Source organism: Anneissia japonica, unplaced genomic scaffold (genome assembly GCF_011630105.1).
Source record: "Anneissia japonica isolate Jap-2015-1 unplaced genomic scaffold, ASM1163010v1 scaffold240495_len623_cov224_single, whole genome shotgun sequence".
Classification (NCBI taxonomy): Eukaryota; Metazoa; Echinodermata; class Crinoidea; order Comatulida; family Comatulidae; genus Anneissia; species Anneissia japonica.
In genome coordinates, this window is record NW_022726791.1 from 1 (window position 1) to 623 (window position 623).

At 36.3% G+C, this 623-nt stretch overlaps 1 pseudogene; it reads left to right on the top strand.

Moving 5' to 3' along the window:
• The first annotated feature begins 102 nt into the window (after positions 1-102).
• On the top strand, positions 103-223 carry LOC117113346 (annotated as a pseudogene).
• The last annotated feature ends 400 nt before the right edge of the window (positions 224-623 follow it).

The window sequence follows — 623 nt, forward strand, 5'->3', positions numbered from 1 at the left end:
TCGGAATTTGATTTGTTCATTTGCATTTCCATTAGGTTAACATCTTGCAACTAAGCTTAAGCCTAATCCAATAATTTTCCTCCTACTATGTACTGCAAACTTGTAGGTTCTTGGCCCTTTGGCTAAGATTAGTATTTGTTCTTTACAGCTTAATGTTTGAAATGCTTTTCTGTGAGTAGCTGGATTAAACCGATGATTAGAATGCAATGGAATAGAAGCCTGTTTATGAAAAGACGGAAAGTTAATTATCACATCGGTATGGTATGAATTGCGAGACCTAGTTCGAGACCTGACAATGCCGTTCTTGCTTGTGTCCACCTTGTTATAATTACCTTGATCTGACATTAGACCGTTGGTTCCATATGGAAGCATATTTGCACATGCGTACAAAAAAAAATTATATGCGATTTCTACAGGATCAAATCAAATCGTATCGTATATAAAGACGTAGTGTGTAATGAAATGTTTAATTGTTGAAATTAGCAATAAAATTAAAAATCTAATTTTAAATTGTTCATTTCAGGTTCTAGGCAAGGTGATAGTTGGACCAGATTCACATGGAGAGGAGCTTGCTCACTGGAATGACATGATTACCTCAAGCAAGGCCGTTGCAAGATGGCACC